At 48.2% G+C, this 6610-nt stretch overlaps 1 long non-coding RNA gene across 1 annotated transcript; it reads left to right on the top strand.

Moving 5' to 3' along the window:
• Positions 1–4030: 4030 nt before the first annotated feature.
• On the top strand, positions 4031–5029 carry LOC147974358 (uncharacterized). Its single transcript, XR_015601945.1, has 3 exons — positions 4031–4161; positions 4237–4361; positions 4462–5029. It is a non-coding gene; the product is annotated as an uncharacterized LOC147974358 (long non-coding RNA).
• The last annotated feature ends 1581 nt before the right edge of the window (positions 5030–6610 follow it).

The following is a 6610-nucleotide window of genomic DNA, read 5'->3' as shown; positions in this document are numbered from 1 at the left end:
ACGTGTACGGCGGGAGGCTCGCGGCGATGGCGGCGAGGTACGCCAACCTCGGGGAGACGCTGGGCGACGCGGCGCTCGTCAAGAAGTTGCTGGATACGGTGCCGGAGCGTCTCTTCAGGCATCGAGCAGTCCCACGACGTGACGACGATGGCGTTCGACGAGGCACTCGGGCGGCTGCGCGTGTTCGATGAGCGGGTTCGGCGCCGTGGACATGACGGCGGCGAGCGCGGGGGTGAGCAGCTCCTCATGACAGCGGCGCAGTGGGCAGCGCGGGAGCGTCGACACGGCGGTGCTCGGGACGACGACGACGACAAGAGCGTGGCGTCGAGCAGCAGCGGGAACCGGCGCGGGTGCTGCTACAAGTGCGGTGAGCGGGGCCACTTCAAGCGGGAATGCCCTAAGCTGCGGAGGGCGCCGGCGGCGGAGCAGGCAATGTTGGCGGACGTCGGCGTCGAGGATGGCGGACTTCTCTAGGCCACGGCTTAAGAGGTGAATGTTAGACAAATAAGCCGTACATGCATACGTGAGCTAGGTAGACGTGAGATGCATGCATGTATTAGCTGCGTGTAGTGTGTGTTGTTCTGTTGACGGGAATCGGGGGAGCGTTGGAGTCGGTCCTGGCGGGCGCGCATGACCTGGGCATGTACGTGCATGTCGCCAAGGGGCGTGGATGGCGCGGGCTGGATCGGGTGCTCAGCGTGATCTGGGACGTGGGTACGTGCCCGGCGAGTCCCAGGGTATAAATACCCCAACATTGTAACAGATGGATCTGGAGTTTGTTGCTCGAGGAAAATATAAACGGCCGTTCATGCGGCCGGCGGCGTACGTGCGCCGGGGCAAACTCTTGCTGTGTTTTTCTCGTTCTTCTTGCTTCTTTCTTCTACTTCTGTGAGAGAGAGAGAGAGAGAGAGAGAGAGAGAGAGAGCTGAAGGTGAGGAGGAGAGCTGGGGCTAGACACCAACACTCACCATTGAGCACACGGACCGACATCAACAGCGAGCTCCCCGATCCGCCGGCGTACGACACAAGTGACATCGCCGGCGATCACCCAGCTTACGTGGCTCTGAAGCCAAAAGTTGGAGCAGAAACTCTTGCCCTAGCTCATCGCAGCCCCCTCTGGTCACCTGACTCTCTCCTGTCTCATACCAAATAAGAAGAAAGGAAGATGGAGGGCACACAGTGGACTTCTTTCCGGCGCACGAACGCCCGCCGCCCGAACGGATTTTCTCCTCAAGCAACAAACTTGAGCCACACCTATAACACACAGGAGGGGTGATGGTTTATACGTGTGCGCACCAATGCTCCACGACGCGCACCAGACGCCACCCCACTCTCCCATACACACACGGGCACGATCGGGCCCAACACCCAGCACGATCACACACCCATAGATCTCGCCAACTAACCCACACTTGCGCGTGCACACACACACACACACACATGTGGCTATAGACTCGATGCGAACCGAACCACGGCTGACACGTCTGGCGCACGCACGCACGCTCGCCCGATGCGCCCTAGCCATAGCGGCGGCTTATTTGGCTATCAGATACCTTTTACATAAAAACACAAATACACCCCCCGGCTCTGGGGCGACTCTGGGGCGACCAAACCATACCGCCTGAGCCCCCTCTCTCCTTCCCCTCCCATTCACCGCCGCCATCTAAGGACGCCGCCAGATTCTGATTGCATACGTTGCAAAGTAGCATCCCGGTTTCCAGTGCTCTTGTGTAGCTCCGGACCTCCCGCAGGGCATTAGCTCGCTGGCCCATAGCACCCCACTTGCAACAGAGCATGATGAAATGCAGCATTCCAGATGACTTTGGCGAGCAGTTGTGCCTGGCGAGCTTGTAGCAAAACACCGGTGAGATCGCCACACCCGAGCAGGTTGCAACGCAACACCCATGTGACTTCGGCTAATAGCCACGCCAGGCTAGCTTGCAAGCATGACGGTGGCCGCACGCGATGCTGCATCTTTGGCTTGCAGCACCCTGATCCAGCTCCTTTACAACCCTGAAGCACCCAGCGTTCTCAACGAACAGCCATCCCAGATTATGATACGCCACCGACCGGCCTCGAAGCATGAGCACAACAGATGTTGTGACCACCCGTTGAAGCAACGATCATTGTTACATCATCGGCGAGCTCCCTGGTTGCAAAATCGGCCCCGGCTACGAAGCCGACGAACTCCGTGGTTGCAACGTCGGTGAGGCTCTGCAGGTATCACATCGGCGTGCGAGCTCGCCCTTTTAATATTGGCCTCTAGCAATGCTCGATTGAACCAACAATGGTGAATGGACCACTGGCTACAACAGCATACACCGATTGCAGCACCCTGTCGAGGTTCTAAGGTTCTAGCACAGGCGAATGCTGCTGCGAGCAGCGCACCTTGGGCAGGATCCAGAAAATGGTACAGGGGAGCTCTGGTGTACGTGTCAGGGGTAGGAGACAAAAATGAGTGGTGAACACTTCGTCGGTTGGGATAAGGAAGGGGAGGGCACTGCGGTGTGTGGGAGGCGACTTACATCCGTGATGCGATCGGTCGGTTCATGTAAAGGATTTTCATGTAAAAACACACTTTTTGAATGAAGCAGCTTACGTCCGATTGTATTCTCTTCACTAAGAATACCAAGGTTTGTCATTCCTCCACGCAACTTCATATGAGAGTAGAATGGTCGACCACGTTCAATACCCAGAATTCCAGTTTTTTTTAATATCTTCGGTATTTCCAAATTTTACAATTCATGTGGGCGCGTCTGGAACCGTGTACACCTTTGTATTCCTGTATTCACATGATCTTATGTCAATGTAAGGCATTTCTCTTTTGCTGCGGCTGGTGAAATTCGCTAATATTACTATATTAAAAATGACCACAACATATTTAATATGCACCCATTATTGTCTAACTTTGAAACCTAATAAGTAAGAATATGTTGAGTGGCACAAACTCTCTGTACCTATGTGATGATTATTTATAAATTGACGACATCAATCTGTGATGATTTGACTTCTATGATGATACAATATTTGTTGGTGGTTGGCGGGAGGTAGATAATGGTAGAAGGAAAATGGCATTGTTATCATGGCACAAATCAATTCTTTCGAATGCAAAAGTTGGCATAGGCTTTAGAGAAACTAGATGATGCCCCGCGCGTTGCTGCGGGAATTGGTTGCAATATATTTCAATGAGATTTGATTGTGTGGAATATAAATTTTTAGATTAAGAACACATGAACAAAATAAAAAATAATATGACTTATTATATTTGATAAAATATTTATTGAATATAAGCTGAACAATAGAATGATAATTATTTTCCCATGAATGGTTGCATGTGGTGGTGGGTCTTTATGATGCATGGTTGCATGTTAATGTGGGTCTTATCCCATCCATAATTGTATGATGATGTGGCATGCTTGCATGTTAAGATAAATAGGTTAGTGGAGATTAATCTCTTAGGTATATAGGATTCGAGCATTTAATCAAGCCCTATTAGTAAGCAAGCTTGGTTGACTTTGGACTCTTCCAGAAGCATGTGTGCAAGGATTCTTAGATAGAACTATTATCCTAATGGCAATGTGCTGTTACCATTTTTTGGCAATGCATCCGTAGTGTGGCGTGTAGTAGAACTTGTGACGCATCCATAAGGACTTAGCTCAATCCATAGATCACAAATGGACCCTCTTTTCGACCTATGACACTGAAGGGCGGCCGGGGGGGGGGGGGGGGACCAGCTGAACCGAGTCTTGACTTTCTTACATGTCCAGGGGGCATGTGACATCCTTAATTTTGAATGAGTACTTCTGGAACCTTGATGTGGAGAACATTTTGATTTTTTTTAGAGAAAAGTATACTTTTCGTCCCTCAACTCTTCGCTGAGTTTAGTTTTCGTCCCTCAACTCTAAAACCGGACATATTGCATCCTTAACTTACGAAACCGGACAAAATTCGTCCCTTCTCTTGGCGGACCCGGTTTGGGTGCTGATTAGGTGCGGTTGACCAGTCCACGCCAACGTGGCAAGACGTCCCCACAAAACAGATGGCCTGCTCCCTCACTCTGCATCTCTCTCGCGTTCTCCCCACCCTCCCTCTCTGAAGCGGCGACGACAGGCAAAGACAGCAGGCGGCGGACGCACCGGAGGCTCGCCGGCGGTGGCTGAGGTTAGGGATCCGACGCGGCGGCGCACGTACTGCGGTCCTCTCTCAAATCCCCCTCATTTTCTCTCGGTCCTGCAGCCATCCAACGCGGCGGCGCGCCGTCGGCGGCGGCGGCGATGCACACGCAACCTATGGCTTCCGGTGATGAGGCCAGCATGTTTTGGGGCCCCCCGACCGAGGACGGCCATGCAGATGCATACATGGTAAGCTTGTCCATGTGCATCTTGATTTTTAGCATGCCTGATTTAGGAACAAGGGTTTGAGGATGATAGATGAATATTGAGAATTTTCTGTAATTTGCAGGATGCTGAGTACCTAGATCTTGTGTCTGGGGATGTTCCAATGGAGATTCAAGACATTGAGCATTGTGGAATTGAGGTCGATAGCAAGATAAAATGTTTCCATGGGGATGATCCAATTAAAAAGGTTGCATTTGAGGGTGTGGACACAGGAAGAAGATTCATCGCTTGTAAGAATGCAAAACCTTGTAAATTTTGAATTTGGTATGAGCCAGAGTGGCCTGCAACTTTGCAACGAGCTCTACAACAGTTGTGGGGCATGGTTCAGACAAACCAGAAGAAAAAGGAGGAGTCCGAGGCCCTTGTCAACCAGATGATGTTGGAGAAAATGACATTTGCAGCTGCAAATGCTTCTGTCACTCAGGAGAAGAATGAGGTTGTACAGAAGAAGATGCAACTAGAATTAGATGTGGCTGATATGAAGGAGAAGTACCAGAGGAAGATGAAAAGAATGAAAAGAGAGCTTCAGTGCAAGGAGAAGTGGCTACTGATGTCAGTTAGCTGCAATGTAACTGTTGTGGCTGTAGTAATTTGTCTGTTTGCAATGAAGCTGCTATCTTAAAGTAGTTTGCAGTTTGTAATGTAACCGTAATTATGTGTTGAATTTGTATCACTGTATGCTATGGATTTCAGCAGTATTTTGTCTGAATTTCAGCAGTATTTTTGTCTGAATTTTGAACATATATGATCACAGTTTTTGTTGCACAAACATTCATGTATGATCACTGTTTCTGTTGCACAGACATGAACAAACAAACTGGAGATTTAATGATACATACACACTGGAAATTGAAAAACACATTCTGATCCATGCACACTGGAAATGACATTAAGATCCATACATACTGGGCATTATGTTCCACAAATGACATTATGATTCATACACACTGGAAATTCAAACAAACACGTTCTAGAAATAGAAACAAACACATAGTCTAGATAATAAGACAATCAAACGGTTTGCAATGCTAGCAAACACATTCTGGAACTAATCAAGTAGCTTCTTTGGTAGTTTTTTTGGCCTTTTTGAATTGCACTGAGAATTAGCAGCACCAGAGCTCACATTCACTGTCACAGCTGAGCTTGAACTGACATTAACATGCACCCCTTTGACAGAAGCTTTAGATGGCCCTTTCTGTTTCTGCACTCCTTTTCCCTTGTCTACAGTAGACGCCATGAAGACTTTGGTCTGAGGTTTGTCTTCTTCAAGTGAGGTGTCATGAAGACATTCACAGGAAGTTTTTCCAGACACTTTTTCGGAACCCAGATCTTCTTCATAGGCGGTCCATTCCTGCAGTTAGTATCAATGTACCTGGCAAACACTTCACCATTCTGATTCTTAAACAGTTTATAGTTTGCATCAAAGGATTCATCAATGATAATGGGGTTAGCACAAGTGAAGCCAGATAAATTGGATGGATCTGCTGAAAGTTCCTTTGCAGCAACCCATGTGGTTTTGGGGTACTTCTCAGGTTTCCAGTAAGAGCCATCTGCATTTATTTTCCTCACGAACCCAACACCCTCTTTCCTAGGGTTTCGGTTCAGAATCTGCTTCTTGAGGACATCACATAATGTCTGATGTCCTTTAAGACTTTTGTACATCCCTGTTTCAAGCAATGTCTTCAACCTAGCATTCTCATCAGCAATAGCAATGGTATCCTCAGCAGAGGGGTTAGTTACCACATCAACAGTTGAAGATATTGGAACAGCAGTAGCAGTGGAACATCCAGCAACAGAAGCAGCATTATCACGCTCAATGCATTTAAGACATGGTGGTTCAAATCCTTCCTGAGCGGAACTGATCTGTTCGGTGCGAAGTGACTCGTTTTCCTTTTGAAGATCTTCATGAGCCGTTCTCAATTTCTCAAGTTCTTGCTTCCTTTGAAGATAATCATAGGAAAGATTCTCATGAGTTGTTGAGAGAGTATCAAGACGATCTTCAAGTTCCTGATACTTAACGTGAAGATTTTTTATGTCTTCAATTAAGGATTCAGATCGAGTCATTTCAGCACCCAACAGATCATCGCTTCTGTCTAACAGTTTTTGAATATGTTCTATAGCTTTCTGTTGTTCAGTTGCAATTTTAGCAAGTGTTTTGTAGCTGGGTTTTGCATCACAGTCAGAGTCATCGTCACTAGATGTTTGATAGCGAG

This window comes from Triticum urartu, chromosome 4A, assembly GCF_056163025.1.
Source record: "Triticum urartu cultivar PI428250 chromosome 4A, HENAU_Tu73, whole genome shotgun sequence".
Classification (NCBI taxonomy): domain Eukaryota; kingdom Viridiplantae; phylum Streptophyta; class Magnoliopsida; order Poales; family Poaceae; genus Triticum; species Triticum urartu.
This window is presented reverse-complemented; position numbering and strand designations above follow the sequence as displayed.